Here is a 24,842-nt window from a genome sequence, read left to right as displayed (position 1 = left end):
TGTAAGCTATTGATAATCACTGCATAAACAGTAGAAAAACAGTTAATAAAGTACTACCAACTTCATGGTGTTCATTTTAACGGTAGGCTATTGATAATCACTGCATAAACAGTAGAAAAACAGTTAATAAAGTACTACCAACTTCATGGTGTTCATTTTAACGGTAAGCTATCGATAATCACTGCATAAACAGTAGAAAAACATTTAATAAAATATTGCCAACTTCATGGTGTTCATTTTAACGGTATCGATAATGACTATTAAATCGCATAAGAAATCAATAAGGTTGGTTGATTACGAGGCTCGAGTTTCCGTAGTGTCTTTTTCTCTACCTATTTCATCGGGGCGCAACTATGCCATCCCCTTTTCTCTACCTGATGGGAACGGGGCGCATCTATGCCCACAAAATAGGGACCCTTTTTTATCTGCTGCATTTTATCTGACCATGGGGTGCAACTATGCCCTGCCCGCGGGGGCGGGGGCTGTTACCCTCACGCTGGTTTGGGTACGGGGGCGAACAGGCCCTTTTGCTCAAGTGATTTTTTTAACAATATCCCAACAAGTTAGACCAGTGTTCCGCAACCTTTTCTTATTCACGGCAGATCCTAGACGGGCCTAGACTCAACACGGCACATCAAAATGTTAAGCCCCTCAAAAACATATAATGTGACTCTCTTAATTAATATAATTACTTAATATGATCAAATGTACTATTATTATTATTATTATTATTATTATTATTATTATTATTATAAAATAGAGATAGACTCTTGTATTTATTAACAATTTATGAACTTCACTGTGGAAAATACACATTTCTATTACTAATATTACAGTAAATAACTTTATTCATATCTTCAATGTGATACTTGGGCCTGCTTAGCTGCACAGAGATGGTTGATCCGTGGCGGAATCGTTGACACTGCAAGCCTCATTTCTTCATCGATGGATTTGAGTCCATCTCTCTTTGATGTTTTAATTTCAGTTAACGTCAAGAAGCCCACTTCAACACATATATGTAGTCGAAATTGGCAATAACATATTAACTGCCATTTCTGAGATAACCGGATATTCACTCCTTATTGACAACCAAAATCTTTCCAAAGGTACTTCGAGAAGTTTTGATGTCAGTGTTCTGTCTGCTTTTAAATCTGCCAGTTCCTCTTGTACGAGTATAGCCTATTATTCGGGAGATGGTTTGAATCCACAATGAATGGATCACGAACCCAGTCGAAATCTTGAACACTCTCTCCAAAATAATTCTTTAACTTCTGCTTCAAGATTACTAAATGTTCTTTAATTAAGTCAATCGACACTTTATTACCGTCAGCAAGGGGACATATAGTTGGGAATATCTCAAACCACCGATTTTAAATAATCTCTATTCACAAATGGAGTTTAATCACAAATCCTTGAATCTCATCCATACTAGTCAGAATATTTTCGTTCCTATCTTGCATTTCTCTGTTATTACTAATTAACATATTATTCATAATTGGCATTGCAATACATAACAATGATTGATTTTATGTAACATTTTTGTTGTGAAAATGTGCCTTTTGTTAGATAGAAACATTTTACAATCGGAAAATCTTTCCACTGTTCTTTAGTGGTCTTACTACATGCTCAACTACTGAATAAAACCAGTCACTCTCCTGGAATTTTTTTCCTACAACCAAACTATTACAAGGTATTTGGAACAGTCACCACAAAAAGGAGGTAGAGATGCCGTGATGATCTTAACACTGTATGGAATAAGCTGTCAATAATGACATGATGAAATTAATAGAGACGAAAAAACCTTTTGCTAAGAGAAATTTGTTACTACATATACGATTATTTCTACTACAATACAATTAAATAAGTAACAAGATAGTCTGACTTTTTGTAGAGAATGGGCGAATTCAGAAATGCATAATTACAGAGTGTTAGTTGGGAGGCCGGAGCGAAAAAGACCTTTGGGGAGGCCGAGACGTAGATGGGAGGATAATATTAAAATAGATTTGAGGGAGGTGGGATATGATGATAGAGAGTGGATTAATCTTGCACAGGATAGGGACCGATGGCGGGCTTATGTGAGGACGGCAATGAACCTTCGGGTTCCTTAAAAGCCAGTCGTAAGTAAGTAAGTGAGTCAGTAAGTAAGTCACTATAAACGCTCATTATTTTTACTGAAATGACTATATTTTACGTGAATCATTCCCAGATAAATTGACTGTAGATAGTGAATGTGAATAAACGAAATCTGACCAATAGTTTAGGAGAAATCTCTGTCCACTGATCGATATACCCAAAACCACTATTCCGCTTATTTCCACTAAAATTTCCGAATCGATTTTTGCAGCATCACACAGTACATTTGATAAAGTAACAAATAATGGACAATTTTTTCCAATAAAGGATACGATTCAGTTAGTACGTGCGACAAATAAATCTCCACGAGTTTGGCAGGAATCGAACCGAAGTTCTTGAATTTGCAATGGAAACGCTACAACATAAGAACGACGAAAAACGAGATCTGTTTTGTTTATACTGTATATTAAAGAATCCTCAGACTTCGCATTGCTTTTGGCACACACTCAAATGGCGCTACACACTGCTACTTTATTAATTAAATACGTAACAATACTATTGTCATCGGAGAGAAGAGAAAAAATGCTGAAGTATTAGTTAGTCCCAGCGACGACTGTGTGAAAAAAATACGTTCAACTATAGACACTCCTTGATGACATGCGAGTCAAACGGATGTGACAGACAATTATACAACACAATTAGCAGAGAGATATTAAAAGGTGTTATGGCATTTCAAGGCTAAAAGGAAGGGAACCACATGTGGAATAATGATGGAGTAAACATATTTGTCTCTTATTTCACAACATAGCGCCAGGAGGAAAAAGTAACTGAAGAGCAAAAAAAAAAAATATTATTACTGAATCACAACAAAAGTGAATCCTCGGTAACACGGTTCGGAGACCAGATGTTTCCCTACGACATGACAATCCCTGTGTTGGAGCTCGATAATGGAAGAGAAAAACAAACTGCGATTAGCTTCTGAAACCTATAACAAATAAAAACACGCGCAGAACTTTTCCTGAACTTCTCCCTCCACTTGGTAAGATGTTTCTGTGATGTTGCCATCTGTGCTACCAGCTGCCATCCAGTGTCAGCGCTCTTGAACTTGAGTCGTACAGAGTGATTTATATAGAACTGACGCATTTCTTTCATTAATTGTTTCAAAACGAATTGTGCTAGCGACAACTTATTATACCCAAAAATGTAGAGGAATTTTGGGAGATTATTTACCTCTATAGCAAATGTTGAAAATGTCCTCCATCCTGCATAAGGCACAACTCAACACGTCGTTCCATGTTACTGGCCACTCGTTGGAGGACTCTGTTGTCAATAGCTTGAATCCCCTGTGTGATGTTGTGCTTCAGATCGTCCAATGTCTGGGGACGTGTGGCGTAAACCCTGTCTTTTAAATAACCCCATAGAAAGAAGTCCGGCGTTGTCAAATCCGGAGATCTCGGTGGCCACAGGTTCCTGGAAATTATTCGGTCGTCAAAGAAACTTGCAATTAGTTCTATGGATTCATTTGATGTATGGCATGTAGCGCCATCTTGCTGAAAATATCCTTGACTCAGCTGTACATCGTCTAGTTGTTCAACAAACTCCATGAAAATCAGTCGGTACTCTGCAGTGTTCACAGTCTGGTTAAAAAAAATTGGCCCCACTATTCTCTGTGCGGATATTGCGCACCAAACTCCGATTTTAACCGGATGCATAGGTGCTTCATGGATGACATGTGGATTTTCGATGGCCCAAGGCGTGAGTTCTGTGAGTTCACATAACCGGATAAATGGAACCATGCTTCATCTGTGAACCATGTGATGGAAAATATGGCAGGATTTTGCACAATGAACGTCTGAAACCAACGACAATAATTCAATCTTTTATCCTTATCTGGTTCCTGTAGCTGATGTACAACCGTAACCCTATATGGCTTTAGGCTGCCAACAATAGGAATAAAACATAAACATCTGCGCATCTAGTGACAAGGAATCGAAACTCCAGAACATTCTGCTTAATTTGGTGCTAAAATTGGGTCATTGAATGAATTTCCAACGGAATAATTAAAGAAAGAAATGTGTCAGTACTATATGAATCACTCTGTATAATGAATGGACTAGATAATAATAGCAACTGAAGTAGACGTAGGCCGTAATAACAGTAGTAATAATAAGAGAATTAGTAACAAAAGCAGTAGTACTAATAGGCCTATCCTACAATTAGATGGGCGACATTGAGTGGCGCGCCACCAGATATACGAACGATTGACAATAGGGGGTACTGTTGTACCTTGAGCATAGTGTACCTTGAATCATTTTTTTTTGTTTCTGATTTTTGCTGCCATCTAGCCGACTCGAACTGAAGTATGTAGACTGCAAAGAAAGTCGCTAGATAGCTCTAGTCACAGTTCCGGTTTGATTTATTACAAAGTGTGAATTCTGTGGACGAAATAATTTTTTTGTTCCCAAAAGTAAATATTTTGTTCATTGTTACATAGGCTATATTTTCTAACACGAAACCACATTGTATTTGAAACTATCAATCAAGTACTGTGTGGTCCCTATCATTTGGTGAGTAATTATATGGTCTATGTTAATTTTCATAATTTATTCTCGTGCCTAGTTTAGGCAGCCATATTTGTTTCAACGTGCACCTTTCTTGTACCTTGGATCATAAAACCTCTTGTACCAAGGAACATGTTCCAAGATACATTATGCTGTCGATTTTTGTTTTTCTTTTATTTTAAGATCATGCCACGAAGTAAGTCTGGAGTTCAGGCCCCCAATTCATTCGGATGCCTTGAAGAAAGCTGTTGAAGTAGTTATGGCCCCTCCAGGAATTAAAATCCCAATCAGAGAAGCCTGCAAATGATGGCAAATACATTTTTTAAAAATTAATTGTGAGTTTTTACAGCTATATTTCCACATATATTCCCTGTGTTCCAATGCTCCAAGGTACAAGAGGGTATGATCCAAGATTTATTTTATTTTCTTTAATTATTTTAGTAGGTTACTTTACGACGCTTTATGAACAGCTTAGGTTATTTAGCGTCTGAATGAAATGAAGGTGATAATGGCGGTGAAATGAGTCCGGGGTCCAGCACCGAAAGTTACCCAGCATTTGCTCATATTGGGTTGAGGGAAAATCCCGGAAAAACCTCAACCAGATAACTTGCCTCGACCGGGAATCGAACCCGGGCCACCTGGTTTCGCGGCCAGACGTGCTGAGTTGGGCTCGGGCGCGGATTCGATTCCCGTATGGACTGATTACCTGGTTGGGTTTTTTCCGAGATTTTCCCCAATCGGAAGGCGAATCCTCGGCGTCATCTCGCCAAACACCATCTCGCTATCATCAATATCATCGACGCTAAATAACCTAATAGTTGTTTACAGTTTATTGTTAGTAAAATAACGTACAAAATACAGTATTAATTCTTCCCTGAAGGTGTAAAAACTCGTGCTCAGGAGTTATCTAAACACATACTTAACACAAACAAAGATAATTATTTGACACAAAGTGGGCCAAGAAAAAAAATTATAGGAATAAATTAACTTTAAAAATACAATTTCAATTTTAACAATTTAAATCATAGAAAAATATATATATATATATATATATATATATATATATATATATATATATAAAATCAAAATAATATTCTTTAAAAATCAAATTGCTAACGCTATTTTTTAAATTTCTGATACTAAAATTTTCCAAATTTTGGTATTTTTCAATTATTTTATTATATAACCTTGGACCAAAGTAGGAACCATGGATACAGCGTCGTTAAATAACCAGCTAAAACATAGGTCAGGATGAATACCGTAGATGAATATGTAAACTCGGTGAGCTAACCAAAACTGCTTCTCCGACTTAGGTGAGACATGGGCTCAACAAGGAGAGACTTCATAGCCCTAAACTTGAGGAAAGATGCGAGAAAGTCCAGAAGACCTGATAAACAGCGCTATCCGGGTGGGTTAGCTATATATACTTACGTAAGAGAAAATATTAAAGCTAGAATTTGTAATATTCTTACGAATCTTAATGAGGTGTGTATGAGAAATATAAAATAAGTATAAAATTATGCTTAGGGATTGAAATAATCACATTACTGTAGGCATGGAAAGTTTTTTTTTTTTTTTTTTCGAGAGAAGTAGAATATATGCGGGAAAAGTTTTCAGGATAACAAATATTAATTTTAGGTGATTTGAATAGTAGAATCGGGACATTAGTATCAAAAATATCAGACGCATGGAATGACAATGACTGGCAAGAAATAAACAGAAATAATAAAGATACTGTAATAAATATAGAAGGTAAAAAGTTGATAAAATTATGTGAAAATAGGAGTTTGGTTGTATTCAACGAGTTTCATGAAAGTGATACAGTAGGAATTTTTTTCTTTTATTAGTAAAAATGAATAGAGTACATAGATCTAGGATAGCTCCATATGGCGTATTGGAAAGCATTACAGACTTTAACGTTGGTGATGCATGTACAAGCTCACTTGTCAATACATGCAGAAATGATTATTTTAATGAACAAAGAATAGTTAATATAAATAAAGAATTAGGTATTAGAATAAAACGCATAAAGTGGAAAAAAATATAGTGAAAATTAGATATTAAATAGATTTGAGGAGCAATCTAATGTGAATAATTTCAAGGGACGCTCTACCGACTGAGCTCCCAGGACCTACAACCGACACCGTCTCAATTTTTCCCTTTATATCCACTTAACTCAAGTGGGCTGATAAGGCGCCAGAAACTAAACTTGAGTGCACACAAACTCTGTGTGACTTGAATTGTGCTTTTCTGTTAACGTACCGTAGTCAGTGAATCGGTAGAGCGTTCGTGCGCTAAGCGAAAGGTCCTGGGATCGATACCCGGCCCTGAAACAATTCTTTCCTTGAAATTATTCAAGTCTGCTTCACAGGAAGCTATACCTAAAAGCCAGATTTGCATAATACAGGGTGCTTATAACTAAACTGACGGTGTTCAGCGTGCCACAGCACGGACTCTAATGATCGTAGGAGTGTGAAACCTCGTAGATATGCTAATTAACCAATGCGCTCACGAATTATGCCAAAAAAATTAGTTCCAAGTCTCGCCAGCAGGTGTAAATATGGCGCTATAAGAAGGCAAAACGTTCAATTGTCTGTAACTCTGACGTCAGTATTTTCTTCCGGCTGCATTGCATTGTGTCAGTTCCCTGTTGCTTGGTGACGCGTGTTGATTCCGTCAGTGAAGTGAATGTTCGTTCAATATTTAGAAGGTTGAACTTTTCCTTGTGAAACGCAATGGCTATTGAGAAGAGAGACCGTGCACTGCTAGTGAAGTTGTTTTACCAGAATGGCAGCAATAGCAACGCTGCATCGCGGAAATATCGCCAACAGAAACAGTTGAAACAATTGTCAATTAATGGACTGAAGAAAATAATGAAAAGAATCGAGGAAACAGGTGAATTAGATGTCGCACCAGGGAGAGGAAGGCCTCACCTAAAGGCTAGCATACAAAGACATGTCGCTCTGATTTCACTAGATATGCTGCGAGCAACTGTCGACCATGCAGTGTTATGGATGCACAATGCAATGCAACCGGAAGAACATACTGACGTCAGAGTTACTGACACTTGCACGTCTTGACTGCTTACAGCGCCATATTTACACCTGCTGGCGAGGCTTGGAAATAATCCTATTTTTGGCATAATTCGTGAGCGCATTAGTTAATTAGCATATCTACGAGGTTTCACACTCCTACGATCATTAGAGTCCGTGCTGTGCCACGCTGAATACCGTCCGTTTAATTATAATTGCCTTGTATTTACGTCACTGTTGGTACGTTTAGAGAAAACCATAATTCAAGTCACACAGGGTTTATGTGCACTCAAGTTGGGTTTCTGACGCCTTGTCAGTCCACTTGAGTTGTGTGGATATAAAGGGAATGTCAGTCCACTTGAGTTGTGTGGATATAAAGGGAAAAATGGAGACGGTATCGGGTGAAGTTCCTGGGAAACTCAGTCGGTAGAGCGTTCATGTGCTAAGCGAAAGGTCCCGGGATCGATATCCGGCCCCGGAACAATTTTTCCTTGAAATTACTCAAATCTGCTTCGCAAGGAGTTATATGTGATTTGTTTGAGTTTCAGAATGCATAAAGAATAAGGAAATGTATGTACAATGTATTTAAAATTTGATAGAATGTTTTATATGAAGTAAGTTTGTCACTTCGTCAGGTTCAAACCTGGACGAAAACGATGAATTTATTAAGGGCGATAAAAGTCCTTACCATGAATTCCTTCGGAATGAACGCTCATTTCGTAGATTTACGACAAGCAAAAGGACTCTGTTTCCGAACAAGAGGGCTTCAAGCAAAATATACCGGACCTTCACAACCCAGGTAAAATTCAAATCTGAAGTTAGTGCATTGAGAACGTATAAGTTCCAGAATTGCGGACTGGGTTCCTAACCTCCACCTGCAAGCCAGCACTCTGTGACCTTATCAAACTGTACCGTACAATTTGGGTTTACTGACTCTGTTTCCGAACAAGAGGGCTTCAAGCAAAATATACCGGACCTTCACAACCCAGGTAAAATTCAAATCTGAAGTTAGTGCATTGAGAACGTATAAGTTCCAGAATTGCGGACTGGGTTCCTAACCTCCACCTGCAAGCCAGCACTCTGTGACCTTATCAAACTGTACCGTACAATTTGGGTTTACTATATCCATCCAAACCACCGGAGTAGTTGAAGGTTAACGAACTGTTCTCATGATCCGAGAGTGTGCTCGGGTGTGGGCTCAAATCTCGCTTGGACTGATTACATATTTGTTTTTTATTACAGATTTTCAGAAATAGAAAGGCGAATGGCAGGTAATCACAAGGCGAATTCCTTGGCCAAATAACATCTAGCTATCACAGATTTCAGCAACATTAGATCAACGTTAGATATTGGCACACTTGATAAAATGTTAAATAACAGCAAAATAGTATAATTAAAATCGAGTTACAGAAAGCTAATTTTCTTCTTACGAGCGGTATGCGAGAAGCGCAGTTCATGCTGTGGTACTGATTTGCTACTGATCATCGTATAGATGATAATGATGATGGAAATGACCCAAAGATCGGTACACTAATAAGAAAGCAGGCACGACTTTCTCTGCCAATAACTCGACAACTTTTGAGCGTTGTAAAATTTAGCTTTGTTACACAGGATATTTATAAAGTAACTATTCATTTCCTGAAAGAATTTAATGATCATTTGCTTATCTAGGTTTTGTGAGTCATTCTGACAACTTAAGAAAGGATAACAGTATTTGCGGAAGGCTGCGAGAATTGACCTTCGAAGGAATGAGATACGTCTTCACTGTATATTAAATAAGTCACATCCAATAAGGGCAGCAACCAGATCCCTCAAGAACAAATATCGCAAGAAGAGACTGTTCATTATCTGAAATGTTCTGATCGAACTTTAGTGTCACCAGAAACTATGCAGCGCATCGAGGACACAATCAATCGTAGCCCTCGTGCATCAAAAAGGAGACTAAAGGAAACTTGGTTTTACGAAAATGGTTGTTTGGTAAACCCTACATTTCACATGGAACAAGCATTGTTATCGTCTTCAAAAGCTAGCTACAAGAGGAGAACTATGTACAGCTCGATTCAGCGTTAATGGCCCCTGTCCTTGGTTGTTTGGCTAGTGAGCGAGCTGTGTTACTTCATAAGAAAGAAATTTAATCACAAATGTGCATAGGGGAAGAGGAAAGAGGAAGAATGATAATAATATCTATGCTCGAAGCTGAGGGACACTCATGTCAAGAAAATATATCATGACATTGTTTAATCAACAGACGTAGTGTTAGTTACGGGACAAGTGGAAGAATATTGTGTTTTAAGACAGAGTGTACCGCGACATCATAAGAATGAAGTGTTAGGTGTTATGACTGCGCCGCCTGACCTGTGTGACCGAGCCCGCCAGTAGTGATGAGTAACTCGCTCTTAGTCTATATCTACTTACTTTTTGCAGAGGCCAAAATCCCTGAATCAAGCTGTAACTCGAGCAGCAATGTGTAGCGATCTTTTCCAAGTCATGGAACGAGAAGAGCTCATTAATAACATTTTGTTCAGTAATTAGACATCGTATATCAGACAGGCCCAATTGCAAGATTAGCTAACAATCAACCGCATCAAATTTTGTAGTTGATAAGGAATTCTCCAATATTGAATGTTTGGTTGGGAATTACAAAATTCAAGGTGCATGGGCCTTTCTTTTCATCTGAAAATAATTAATGTCAATATTTACAGTATGTGGATGCGCTGCAGATCTTTTTGGTCCCGCAATTTGTTTCATATGAAAGTATCAACACTTGTACCTTTCAACAAGACAGGATACTAACCCATTTTGCAACCGAAATTTATTAATTCGGTCCCAAGCCTTGATAATTACATCTAATTCGGCACCAATCTGCAAACTAATTTGACCGCCGTGTAGATTACTAATTCGACTCCATTAATCAACAATATTTTCCTTCCAATTTTATTCAGACTTAGAACTTAAAATGCTAATTTTAAATGTGCTTGATGTATAGTAATATTAGTTATTTTTGTTAAAATGTATGATAAAAGAGACATTACAATTCTTACTATCAATGCTAACCTTAAATTTTTACCTCAGATTATTTGGTGATGGCATATTTTCATATGTTCTTAACATTTTGTACATTTGTATAGTTACGTGTATTGTGTTTCTCTGAGAGCAGTATCGCCTGGATGGAATCCTATCTTCTCGATCGCTTGCAAAGCGTTTCTCTTAATGATCGCTTTTCAGCATTGCGCATCGTGGACACTGGGATTCCGCAGAGTTCTGTTTTAGGGCCTCTTCTATTTTCAATATATATATATATATATATATATATATATATATATATATATATATATATATATATAAACGATGTCTTAGAAATAATACGAGACTGTCGTTACCTTCTTTATGCACACGATCTACAACTGTATATCCACACCAGTCCTGAATCGGTGAATGATAGTATATTAAATTCGTTTTTAAAATCTCTAAACTCCTGGTCACAGAAATTTGGAGTGGTTCTGAACCCTGAAAAGTCACAGGCTATCTTACTAAAAAATCAGAGACTTCTATCGAAATTTAAAAAATCTATTCTTTCTACCGTAGTTTTAAATAGCACTGAAAATCCGCTTAGTGCAAATGTGAAAAATCTCGGTGTTCGTAACGATGAACACTTAAACTAGGCCACATAGACTAAACATGTATGTAAAAAAAGTATTTTATATACTGTACTCACTTCGACAAATAAAAAACATTCTTTCTTTCACATTAAAACAAATCTTAGTCCAGATACTTATCATGCCGCAGTTCGACTACTGTGATGTTCTATTAAGTCATTTCTGCCATGATCTGACTAAAAAATTACAGCGTGTCCATAATAGCTGTGTTCGGTTTATATGTAATATCCGTCTCTATGATCATATCTCACCGTCTTTCAATTAATTGTCTTGGCTCCGACTAGCTGACAGACGCAGTTTGCATTGCCTTTCTTTTCTCTATCAGATTTTGCACACATCAACTCCTGAATACCTTGCATCACGATTTCATAATCTATCAACAAATCATAATCTGTCGGTCACAACACGACACTCTATCGTCAGTCCCTCTCCACAGAACTTCCGCGTATTCTTCGTCTTTTTCAATAGACACTATCCTACAGATGTTAGGGGCTGCACGACCTTAAACGCTTTCAAGAGCAAAGTGAAACATCCTATTTTAGAACGCACAGTGTCCCAGGATATGTATTATAATTCACAATTGTAACTAGTTTATAAAGTAATCATGTAATTTAAATTCTCATCTAGTGTAAGTAAGTATTTATGTTCGATAATCACTTGGTTCATGCATATTTTTCTGTTTCGATCTTGTCTTAGGTATAACTCACGGCCTTAACTCTGCCAGAAAAAATATTAAAATAAAGCATTATTATTATAGTATAATGAGTCACAGAAATAATTTTTACTCTCCTCTAGTTATTCTGCTTACAATTAGTGAGAAATAAAATCTAGAAGACATACTACAATATGTGGGTAACTATTAGGTATCTCTGCGAAAATGGACCTTGTGCTAACACTTTCCAAGTTCTTTTGTAATTTTGAGAAAGCAGTTCAGAAAGTTACTTTAACAGTATTCCTACGGTGTAAGATAATACGATTATGTTGTGCGTTTCACTTGACACAGAACTGGTTCATATTCAAAGTTAGGTGTTTATGTATGTATAAAGAAATCCCAAATCTTATGTCGTCGGCATAGCCAGGGCCGAGTTAGTAAAGGTATTGGGGCCGAATTAGGATAACCTTATTTCCGAACCATTCTCGCTAAGGCCGAATTCGTATGTAGCCTTTAGAACAATTGTACGTGTATACCTGCATAAGATATACCTCAGTCGGCTGAGACATTTGAAGGGTCCAGGGGAAGAACCTACTAAGTCACATTTTACTGTTTTCACAGGAGAGCAAGTTAAAAGTTTCAAGGTCCATTACATCCTATTGTCTCTGAGGTATCATTCTTCAAATAGTTCTGGCTTAATCAAGTTTTTACTCTGTACAATTAAACCACAGAAATCTCTACTGCCTGAGGTATTACATGACATCCAAAACAAAAAATTGATAATTTTGGACTTAACAGGTTTTTACCCTGGACCCTTCATTTGTCTTCTGATCCGAAGTTGTACTCGGGCGTGGGTTCGATTCCCACTTGGGCTAATTACTTGGTTCGGTTTTTTCGAGGGTTTCCCCAACCGTAAGGCAAATGTCAGGTAATCTATGGCGAATTCTCGGTCTCATCTCGACAAATACAATCTCGTTATCACCAATCCCATCGACATCATTAATCAACTAAGGGAGCAGATCACAGCTGCAGTAGCTAGTTTATACCTGATATCTTAGAAAGAGTTTACCGTCTTATCAAACAACTCTGGAAGCCCACACCTGTGGAGTAACAGTCAGCGCGTCTGGCCGCGGAACCAAGTGGCCGTTACCTGGTTGAGCTTTTTTCCGGGGTTTTCCCTCAACCCAATACGAGCAAATGCTGGGTAACTTTTAGTGCTGGACCCCGGACTCATTTCACCGGCATTATCACCTTCATTTCATTCAGACGTTAAATAACCTAGATGTTGATACAGCGTCTTAAAATGACCCAATAAAAAAATAAAAAAAAACAACTCTGGAATTTGTGTGTTGGCAACCAAGAGATTCATACCGAAGTGTATCAAGTTTTCATATTCTCATGCATTTGGTTAAATTGTAACACAAAGAGAATCGCAAAAAGATCTTTCACAGAAATTATTAGTTGCTTTATAAACTCTCTATACATGTTCTCTTTGCGTCATAAACTTCCATTCAGAATTGGCAATCCCAAAAAGCGTCAGCATTGTTAATGACTATTCTGAAGATATTGTTATAAACGGAGTACAAGTATAATCATTCGAAAGTACGTGAGACCCTGGTTATGTACTCCGTAGTTAGCATGACAGAAAGTCGAAATATAAGACAAGGCAAAGTACCAGTCACAATGGAACAAGATAAAACTCTCACTTCCCTACAGCATATCAAACTGTTGCGAGTAGTCCAATGTCGGACACGCTATGACTTGAACCACAGCAAAGCACAAAAACAAGGAATAATTAAAAAGTCTCTTAAAACTAGGAAATTTGATATAACACATCAATTATATGGATAAGGACGATGTACAACTGTCATGGAACAATCCGTGTTTGCAGACGTAAGCACAGAGGATTGTAGTATTAATGATTACATAGCAATCAAGCATAACTTAATGATGCATCCGCATTTTGCTGACACGGCAATCAACTCCACCGTTACAGCATCACATAATTAACTCCACAAGAATATTAGGTGTTGACACTGTTTGCACAACCGATGAAGTGCACTAAACTTCCACCCTCATCAACAGCCGATTGTAATGCAAAACCATTTCAATCAACACCACAACCACCAACTACTAGCCACATTCAAATATCAGATTAATCTGCAGGTCCGAAAGGGAGTCGTGGTCAGATGTTAGTGATCTCATCCTGGAGCTCGCGTGTGTTCATCAACGCGTGTTCGACTCACGGCGAAGGAAATTGGTTTGCATTTCTTGAGCGTTATTTTTCGTCTTTATGCTCACTTGCGCAGAGAATTTTACGTGTGCAAGTAATTTCCACCAATAGTGTAAGGCGGCTAAATTCTTTACTAAGTACACAAACAGGCTATTATTATGCAATAAAATACAGTATTCAAGATTTTTGCGAACATACTCATGTTCAACATTACTGATCCGAAAAGTGGTCCTGGGCATGTCTATCGGCCTGTGGTCCGTCTATGTACAATTTCTTATAAATACTCGTACTGGACGGGCACTTTTCACAATTAGTATTCACGACAGGAAATGATGCACATGGAATATCGTTACCTTGCTTCAGAAATCTCGTAACTCGCTCGGATATCGATTTTCACTTTTCGCGCGTTTTTTTAAGTACATCCACAGATCCATTTACTGACAAAGCAGTGAGACTTAATTTAGCATACTTGTGCTGATATTGGTCTATTACAAAACCATTTAATTCTCTCTCTCATAAGTTGGTTCCAGAACATCGTAACTTAATGCAGTAGCGTGTTGCTAAGCATTGCTATCTATGGAACGAGGACACTGTTGGCACGTAAGTAGTTGTTCCATTGCTTCTTGCCATTAACTCTTTATTATTTGTAGATATTTACAGTATGAATAGGTTTCCTGACTATGTTACACATAAAATGAGATGTGGTGCAAGAGCCATTAAATCCTTTAAAATGACATAGTTAATTATGTACAGTTGTCAAAAAAAAAAAAAAAAAAAAAAAAAAAAAACAAGTGGCCGCACTCGTGAACAGCGAATATTTTCAAAGTCCACTTCGGGTCGCGGCGATGTTACACGATGCATGTGCTTGTACAAGCAGTTCCGGAACTATGAAAGTGTTCCATATCTGCGCCTCGTAGACCAGCGGTAGAGTGCTTGTTTAATGATTGAAAGGTTGTGGGTTCGGGCCTTCTTCAAGTTTTCACTTTATTTTTAATCGTTCTTTAGCGATGTAAATGATATTCAAATTATCATCTATATTCAGTTATCGTTCTTTATGGATATCACGTTATTTATATTTTGTTATCGTTCTTTAGAGATATGAATAAAATTCAAGTCATCATTTGTATTCTTTATCGTTTTATAACGATATCAATAATAATAATAATTATTATTATTATTGTATCTCCAATGGGGGTTAGCCCTATTTTACATTTGTATGTTAGGGCTATAGTTTTATACACAAAAAAGATAAGCATAAAGAGAAATAGAAAAGAAAATTAAATTAGCTTACGCGATGTAAACAAAACACAGACAATCCGTAAATTAGGCATTGCGATTGCAAAATAAATATCAGGTATCAATTTGAAACATACAAAAACATTAACAACACACATACGTAACACTTCTATAACACAAATATGCAGCTTTCCGTACCATACATCATAAATTAATACACAATAGTCACACAAACACAATCAAACTATAATTACGACATTACGACGATATCTAGCATCCCATGACTGACTCACATACATAACAAATCAAGCATCCGTTACAACACATACACTTCAACATAGTAACCACACTTTTAAAAGTTACAAATTTGGCTTCAAGAAGAATAAATAGGACACTATTACTAATTACTATTCTTCTACAATTTCTTAAATACATCTGTAATAAATTTGTGAAATTCCGATATGAATAATATTCACGTTTTTTATATTCTGTTATCGTTCTTTAGCGATATAAATAATATTCAAATTATCATTTATATTCTGTTTTCCTTCATTAGCATTATAAAATAATATTCAAGTTATTTATATTGTTATTGTTATTTCGCAATATAAGTACTCTGTATTTTATGTAAGTAATTATTATAACACAAATAACCATCTTTCTTTGTAAAATAGGTTATTTTATTTAGATAATAAAATACGTATTATATAATATCTTATATTAATTAATCAAACCGATATTTATCATTTATATTCTGTTATCGTTCTTTAGTGATACTGTTTAAATAATATTCAAGTTATTTATATTGTAATCTTTCTTTAGCGATATAAAAAAACAAATTTAATATTAGGTGTGGAAAAATTCAGTTGCATAATACTGGTATTAGTTTTTCTTTTTGTATTATTACATTATACTATCTTGACCCACAATAAAATGAAAAGGAGTAACGAGGAATTGAACCTGAGACGTTGACATCTAAATTCCGACGTTCGTCCGCTGAGCTACGAGGGCAAGAGTGTGGAAACATTTGCGGAAAAATTGGCCCAATCACACTCTAAGATTTTCTGATGATTCGTAGAAGCTAGTCCAGGATGCGGGGGGCAAAGTCTAATTGGGATTTCCCGGTCTTTGATCGGGTCAAACATCCTGATAGAACTAATATTTAACCCTTGCCGTGACTTTCGGTGAAGTCCGGAGGGCCCAATTAGTCAAATCCACTCTCCTTATCTCCACGCTTGGGCCCCATGGAATCTAATAAGATGCGAAAGAGATAGTGGTGTGCGGAAAGCAACGGGATGTTACCGCATTTAGGCCTATCCTTCCCAAGAAAAACTGCAAACATGAACAAAGGAAGCTTTTAATAGAAGAAGAAGGATCTTCAGCGGACCTCTGGAAAATGAACTAAGGAAGAGACTAGTGAAGTGCTCTGTGTGGAGTGTGGCATTGTATGGGGAAGGAACATGGACATTACGACGAAATGAAGAGAAACGAATTGAAGCATTTGAAATGTGGATGTGGAGAAGAACGGTGCGTGTGAAGTGGACAGACAGAATAAGAAATAAAATTGTGTTTCAAAAAGTGAGTGACGAAAGAATGATGCTGAAACTGAATAGAAAGAGAAAAAGGAATTGGTTGGATCTCTGGTTGAAAAGAATAATAGACGACATTAGGATATGTGGATCATATGAGGAGACTAAGAGGAAGGCAGAAAATAGGAAAGATTGGAGATTGCTGGGTTTGCAATGAAAGACCTGCCCATGGGCAGAACACTTATATATGTATGTTCAGAATGCCTGGAATATCGTGTCTAAGAACAGTCGCTATTTGCAAAGACTAGTCGATTCCATGCCCACTCGACTGCAAGACGATCGAGATAAGAGGAAGATAGACTAAATATTGAATTGTGGCTTTTTGTTTTGTTTTTTGAACGCTTAATTGTTTGAATGTTTTAAGGCCGACGCCAGTAAATTTGTTTTGTTTATGCCATGAAAGATATTTTTATTGATAATAAAATCTTTTTTCTTTTAATTTGCAGCCACAATATCATAATGATAAAGTCATGGCATAATATATTAATGAACCTGATGTTAATTACTAAAATATCGTAAAAGAGAAAGGAGCCATTATGAATAGTTTGTCTCTCTCAAAAACAGAACATAAAAAGCACGAGGTTGTAGTCGAACGCAGGACCTCACGAATAAGAGGCAGGAACGCTACCATGACGTTTTCGAATAACACACAGAATACTTCAAATAACTATAGATATCAGGCAATATGGTCCAACAACATGTAACATCGCCTGTCTCCGAATTGTAGCGAAGATACCCGAAGGGAACTTTGTTTCAGGAGAGCGGCCACTTTTTCTTTTGACAACTGTACAGTTGTCAAAAAAAAAAGTGGTGAATATTTTCTAAGTCTAATATTTTCGGGTCACGGTGATGTTACATGATGCATGTGCTTGTAGAAGCAGTTCCGGAACTATGGAAGTATTCCATATTTGCGTCTCGTAGACCAGCGGTAAAGTCTTGCTTAATGATTCAAAGATTGTGGGTTCAGGCCTTCAAGTTTTAATTTTATTTTTTAATCGTTCTTTAGCGATATAAATAGTATTCAAATTATCATTTATATTCTGTTATCGTTCTTTATCGATATCAAGTTATTTATATTTTGTTATCGTTCTTTGTCGATATCAAGTTATTTATATTTTGCTATCGTTCTTTTAGCGATATAAATAATATTCAAGTTATAATTTTTTGTATTCTGTTATCATTCTTTAGAGATATCAATAATATTCAAGTCACATTTGTATTCTGTTATCATTCTTTAACGATATGCATAATATTCAAGTTTTTTATATTTCGTTATCGCTCTTTAGTGATATAAATAATATTCAAGTTATCATTTATATTCTGTTTTCGTTCTTTAGCGTTATAAATAATATTGAAATTATTTATATTGTTACTGTTCTTTCGCGATATAACTAATCTGTACTTTATGTAAGTAATTATTATAATACAAATAACCATTTTTCTTTGTAAAATAGGTTATTTATTTAAATAATTAAATATATATTATATAATATCTAATATTAATTAAAGAAACCGATATTTATTACTTATATTCTGTTATCGTTCTTTAGTGACACTGTATAAATAATATTCCAGTTATTTATCTTGTTATCGTTCTTTAGCGACATAAATAATATTCAAGTTATAATTTATATTCAGTTATCGTTCTTTAGCGATATAAATAACATAAATTTAATATAAGTTTGGAACAATACAGTTGCATGATACTGGTGTTAGTTTTTCTTTTTATATTATTACATTATACTATCTTGAACCACAATAAAATGAAAAGGAGTGACGAAGAATTGAACCTGAGACGTTGACATCTAAATTCCGACGTACTTCCGCTGAGCTACGAGGGTACAAATGTGGAAACTTTTGCGGAATAATTGGTTCAATCCTCCTCCAAGATTTTCTGATGATTTGTAGAAGCTAGTCCAGGATGCGGGGGGGGGGGGGCAAAGGCTAATTGGGATTTCCCGGTCTCTGATCGGATCAAACATCCTAATAGAACTAATATTTAACCCTTGCGGTGAATTTCGGTGAAGTTCGGAGGGCCCAATTAGTCAAATCCACTCTCCTCATCTCCACGCTTGGGCCCCCTGGGATCTAATAAGATGCGAAAGAGACAGTGGTGTGCGGAAAGCAACGGGAAGTTACCGCATTTATCCTTCCCAAGAAAAACCGCAAACATAAGCAAAGGAAGCTTTTAATAGAAAAAGGAGCAACTTCTGCGGACCTCTGGAAAAAGAACTAAGGAAGAGACTAGTGAAATGCTTTATGTGGAGTGTGGAATTGTATGGGGAAGAGACATGGACATTACGACGAAATGAAGAGAAACGAATAGAAGCATTTGAAATGTGGATGTGGAGAAGAATGGAGCGTGTGAAGTGGACAGACAGAATAAGAAATAAAGTTGTGTGAAGTGGGAGAAGAAAGAATGACGCTGAAACTGATTAGAAAGAGAAAAAGGAATTGGTTGGGTCTCTCGTTGAGAAGAATAATAGACGACATTAGGATATGTGGATCATATGCGGAGACTAAGAGGAAGGCAGAAAATAGGAAAGATTGGAGAATGCTGAGTTTGCAATGAAAGACCTGCCCATGGGCAGAACACTTATGTATGTACCTACTATGTTCAGAATGCCTGGAATGTCGTGTTTAAGAACAGTCGATTTTATGCCCACTCGACTGCAAGATGTGATCGAGATAAGGGGAAGATAGACTAAATATAGAATCGTGGCTTTTTGTTTTGTTTTTTGAACGCTTAATTGTTTGAATGTTCTAAGGCAGACGCCAGTAAATTTGTTTTGTATATGCCACGAAAGATATTTTTGTTGAGAATAAAATCTCTTTTCTTTCCATTTGCAGCCACAATGTCATAATTATAAAGTCATGCCATAATACATTAATGAACCGTATGTTAATTACTAAAATAATCGTAAAAGGGAAAGGAGCAATTATGTATATTTTGTCTCTCTCTCTTAAAAACAAAACAAAAAAGAACATAAAAATCACGAAGTTGTATTCGAACGCAGGACTTCACGAATAAGAGACCGTAACCCTACCATTACATTATCAAGTAACACACAGAATACTTTAATTATAACTGTAGATATCAGGCTACGTGGTCCAACAACATGTAATATTGCCTGTCTCCGAATTGTAGCGAAGATATCCGAAGGGAACTTTGCTTCAAGAGAGCGGCCACTTTTTCTTTTGACAACTGTAAAAGATGTATGTTCAGATGATTTACAAAATGTCCTCGTACAAAAATGAGTAAAGTAACAAAAATAAAGTTTCAGGTCTTCGAATGCTACGTACTTTAAATAATTCATTCATTTTGATTTGTGTCATATCAAGTCCCCATAATGGATATTTTCTAGAGATCTGCAGGGGGTCCTCTTGTTTCCTACAATGACAGCATGAGTTCTCTACTAGGCTCTGACCATTGATGAAATTGGTGATACACAATGTTACCATCTACAACCTCAAAACCCAGGAAGACCATTGTTTTATTTGTAATTAAGATGATGGTCAGATAACTTTCAATTAATTCAGCACAATCCTCTGTGATTTCATTTCTGATCTGGAAACTGATTCAGGAGATGAAGTTGTTTTATATAGTGATTGTTGTACAGCTCAGAACAGAAATGTTACGCTGAGCAACGCCTTGCTTCATATCGCTCAACAAAAGGAAATGACGGTCGCTCAGAAATACTTGTTAAAAGAGTTCATACCGAGATGGAATGTGATTCTATGCACTCACTTATTGAAAGGGAGTTAAATAATCTAGAAATTCACATTCCGCCAGTGTTTGCGTCAATTTTAAAATTAATTCATCATAAACCAAGGCCCTTTTCAATGTTACATTTGGATTATAAGTATGTATTGTCGAAACTTCGGTGTACTGATTTATTATGCCTCTATTAGTCGTGGTTTCAAAATAGATGGTCCTAAGACATCTGGTTTAAGATGCATCAGACACAAACAAGACGATACGATTACAGTGAAATCTCTTAAGTTCCACAAAACAGAATTGAAAGTTCAGTCCAATAAGGGTAGTGAATGTGGCAAGTGAAATGAATACAAATTCTTATTAGTTACCCATCAACGAATACAGTACTGTACTTGCATTTCCTGCCCGCCCGAGACTTGTGTATGTGCTTCTAGTACCACAGTGGGTTTCGACAGTTCCGACTCACAAACAGCACAATTCTCAAATAAAAAGAGAAGAGTTCATTAATTTAAAATCAGTTATCAATATGGATGTCCTAATCAATAAAATATTCTGTTTTCGTTTAACAAAAGTATCACTACAAGACAAAGAAGCAATTCGCATTCAAATGGAAAACTCATTTCTTAGTGCCCGTATAGGGGCGTGTCTAATTCTCCTACGTAAGCAGTCGAACTATAGAATGTCGAACTTAAGAGCTTCCAGTGTACAATCTTCAGTATAATGATGACTGGGTACCATTATGGCACAGAAAGAATCCCGAGAACAATAAGGGAGACAGTACAGTGACTGTACTGTACAATATTTGAAAACGAAGATATATTGGAACACTTACAGGAATTACAAAACATCCTTCCTAAGGATGTTCATCCTTTCTATGACAATATGTCTCGTTAATTTCTTACTGTGGTGATTGTGCACTACAATTTTAAAAGCAAATTTTAAACTTGGGGATGTTAATTCAGTTTTAAGGCTCTCAACAATGTGTTTTCATTTTTAAATAATATTGAAATACAAAGTGTATATAAGTGAAACTGTGATTAAAAAGTTGTTCCTTAGAGACATCCCTTTTAAGGAAAGAGGGGAAAAAAACTTTAGTTCTTATAGACTTGTGATTGGTAGGGTTAGTGGAGCGTGCTAAAAACGCAACATTCCTTTATTTAGACTTTATGTTTATACGAAACTACACTATTGTAGTCATATTGTTACATACATTCGAAACAATATGTTATTGTGAAATAAAGAAATCTGTAAATATGCTTCCCATTATTAAAATACAAGAACACGTAATTCACCGTCCTTTCACAGAAATAAGCATCAAACCTCTTAACTGACCAAAACATATCGTACAGAACAGAAGTTAGCACAGAAAACTCTAAATCAAAGGTATATAGACTAAATGTTGCATAAAAGCCAACCTCGAATGCCCTGCTCATATATTATTCAAAATAAACTGCTTTTACACTGTACTGTAAAATTTTGTTTTGTTCACTTAAGAGGTTTCGAAGCTAAGGTAACGATATACGTAGTAACGGTTTCTGAACTAAACTGTAAAATGGCGATGTATTCAAAATTGCTGTTAACGATTAATTTTCACATGAAATTTCAGTTTTTACGGCGATTGTATTGAAAAAAATAATTTTAAATTGTGTTGCGATTAACATATTCAACGTTTATAAATCAGTGACAAGTTCCATCATCAGAATTATGTCATCAAATACATGAAGGGCCACCTACTCTGACTTCGTTGTGTCTGTTAGTCCAACAAAAATTAACGGACCCGAACAGAGTAAGCGACCCTTGAGATACTGGATAATAGGAACCTGATGATGAAAATTGTAAGTAGTTCAAAACTTCAGAATCAGTCAATCTTAGGACAAATGTTCATTTGCCATTTTGTTCAGGTTCAACTGTCATTGCTGCTATAAGATTTTATTGTCTTTGGTTTAATCAAATAAAGTAATTGCTTCCTTCTGTCAAACTGTGGCAGTGACTTTTGTCGTAAGCTAATCTTCCGATAGGAATCTATTGTCAAAATGAATAATGTGAATTATGTTGGAAACAGCATTCTAATTTAATAGTTATAGGGCCTATACCAAGGCAACACTCTTATATCTGTATATAAAAAATATGCTGTTCAACCGAACACAATCTTTGACACAATCAGTTCTAGTAATTTTTTTTACTCAAAACAATACATTTTGAATTTAGAAAAATCAGTTTTTCTACCGAATCATATAGTTGCTTCGGAAAAATTAAATTAAATTAAGTTTAATAATAATAATAATAATAATAATAATAATAATAATAATAATAATAATAATAATAATAACTGAGATTCTGGCTGATATATTCATTCGTTATCAGTCGGTACATTTTTTTTATTTTAGTAGGTTATTTTACGACGCTTTATCAACATCCTAAGTTATTTAGGTCTGAATGAGTTGAAGGTGATGTCGGTGAAATGAGTCCGGGGTCCAATACCTAAAGTCACCCAGCGTTTACTCATATTTGGTTGAGGGAAAACCCCGGAAAAAACCTCAACCAGGCAACTTGTCCCAACCGGGAATCGAACCCGGGCCATCTGGTTTCGCGGCTAGACGCGCTAACCGTTATTCCACAGGTGTGGACTTCAGGCAGTACATCTCATTTGATATGTGTCAGAGGAAGGACAATAAATTGTTTGTAGGCTATACATCTGAAGTCTGATAAGTGCAATATGTAACTAATCGGCGATGTATGCAATGGAGGGGGAAAGGAAGTGGAAACCCTACCCCATTATCTCCTGACTTAGTTGCCTTGTGAGTGATGCCTTATTGGTGCCACTTATGAGGTTCAAACCTGTCTTCCGCCAGTTGACTAAACAACAACGGCAATAATAATAATAATAATAATAATAATAATAATAATAATAATAATAATAATAATAATAATAATAATAATAATAATAATAATAATAATAATAAACATTTAAAGGATTGAATTCCTATAGCCATTTCGTTCCTAAGTTTGTGAGAACATTTCAACTAACATTGGACATTCACAAACAACATGACTCCAAAGACATTGATCATCATAAAGCAAAGATTATTCTTGTCACTAAATTCAAGGGAGGGACCATTCAGTCCCTATGAAAGGCAAATTTCCACCTCGCTGGCGGGAATCGAATCTGTTTCTGCTGATCGCTACTTTTTAGCCACAATGAAGGGCAACCACAGGAATAGTATCACAAAACAAATCTTAGTTAATAATAAAATTCGTTATTGCTTCCTTTTCTCAAAAGAAAATTCGGAAACTTTACTTCGTACCGACAACTGATCTTCAAACCCATAGGTAGGTCTTCCAATATAGAAAGTTACCGGTACCAACCAATAGGATACTTGAAACTGCTGAAACTTTGTTAACTATAATAAAGTTTGAATAATAGTTGTTTACGTTACAAAACCGCAATGCAGAACTTAACATGAGAGGATGGAATTTAACTAAACTAGTGACAGCGAGATTAGTTATCTATGTGAGCACGTTGAGTTCTTATAACGGTCGTATTTATTGTACAACGTTTTATGGCATTTTGGATAATATATCTTAAGAGAAAATAAATTAATTGTATTTTGAATGTTGTTGGAACAGAAATTATTGACAATTTTTTAATAAAATAACTATTGAAGAACGCCTTAATCAGTTGCTATGATAGGGAAAACGCCATAATCGGTTACTACGGTAGGAAAATAAAACAAAAGTGTTTACTAAAATGGTTTTGTCTGAGATTAATTAGTAGAAATGGAATCCATTGAAATTCCTAACAAAATATCGGTAGAAGCAGAACAAGCAAGCCAAACACCTATACTAGGAAAATCGCGAGATCGATATTACGAGTATAAGGAGCTGTCACTATTTAATGACTGGCGAAAAAAGAAGGCAGTGAGTGAGATGTTAAATGAAACGGTTGTGTAGCCCGTAAAGTGTAAAACAAAAATGCTAACTCGTTAAGTGGTACTTTACATATATAGATGCACCTCTGTTAAACAATCTTTACGATTCAAAATATCATAAAATATAAATATTTCATTTGCCAAGAAGCGGTTTTTATTTACG

At 36.1% G+C, this 24,842-nt stretch overlaps 1 protein-coding gene across 3 annotated transcripts in view; it reads right to left on the bottom strand.

Annotated features, from left to right (window-relative positions):
- LOC138700190 (ras guanyl-releasing protein 3-like) overlaps positions 1 to 24,842 on the bottom strand; it is a 615,134-nt gene that overhangs the window by 403,854 nt on the left and 186,438 nt on the right. The window contains exon 1 of one of the 3 annotated variants that reach the window (XM_069826619.1): positions 3,304 to 3,700. The exons of the other annotated variants lie outside the window; for them this stretch is intronic. The gene's annotated coding sequence lies outside the window, so the exon portion shown is untranslated. Of the gene's footprint in view, positions 1 to 3,303; positions 3,701 to 24,842 lie in introns of those variants that run through there. 3 annotated transcript variants of the gene reach the window in all.

The sequence above is a fragment of the Periplaneta americana genome, chromosome 5 (genome assembly GCF_040183065.1).
Source record: "Periplaneta americana isolate PAMFEO1 chromosome 5, P.americana_PAMFEO1_priV1, whole genome shotgun sequence".
NCBI classification, from domain to species: Eukaryota; Metazoa; Arthropoda; class Insecta; order Blattodea; family Blattidae; genus Periplaneta; species Periplaneta americana.
This window is presented reverse-complemented; position numbering and strand designations above follow the sequence as displayed.